Raw genomic sequence first — 439 nt, 5'->3', positions numbered from 1 at the left:
GCTGGAGCTTGAGACTCGCTGTGTGACCTTGGGCAAGTGACTTAACCTCTCTGAGGTTGTCGCCAATCCGTAAAATATAATAGGTTAGTGACCCTGCCTTGCAGGGAGTATGTGAGACAAATGAGATGACACGAGTAAAGAGCTTAGCAAGATGCCTAATGCACAGTGAGCTTGCAATAATTGTTCTTGGCATCAGTGTAGTTTTGTGTGTTTGTTTATTTGTTTAGAGACAGGATCTCACTGTGTCGCCCAGGCTGGGGTGCAGTGGTGCAGTCACAGCTCACTGCAGCCTCAACCTCCTGAGTTCAAGCCATCCTCCCACCTCAGCCTCCCGAGTAGCTGGAACTACAGACAGGTGCCACCACACCTGGCTAATTTTTAATTTTTAATAGAAACGAGGGGTCTCACTATGTTGCCCAGGGTGGTCTTGAACCCCTGG

This window comes from Colobus angolensis, unplaced genomic scaffold, assembly GCF_000951035.1.
Source record: "Colobus angolensis palliatus isolate OR3802 unplaced genomic scaffold, Cang.pa_1.0 Scaffold43, whole genome shotgun sequence".
NCBI classification, from domain to species: domain Eukaryota; kingdom Metazoa; phylum Chordata; class Mammalia; order Primates; family Cercopithecidae; genus Colobus; species Colobus angolensis.
This window is presented reverse-complemented; position numbering follows the sequence as displayed.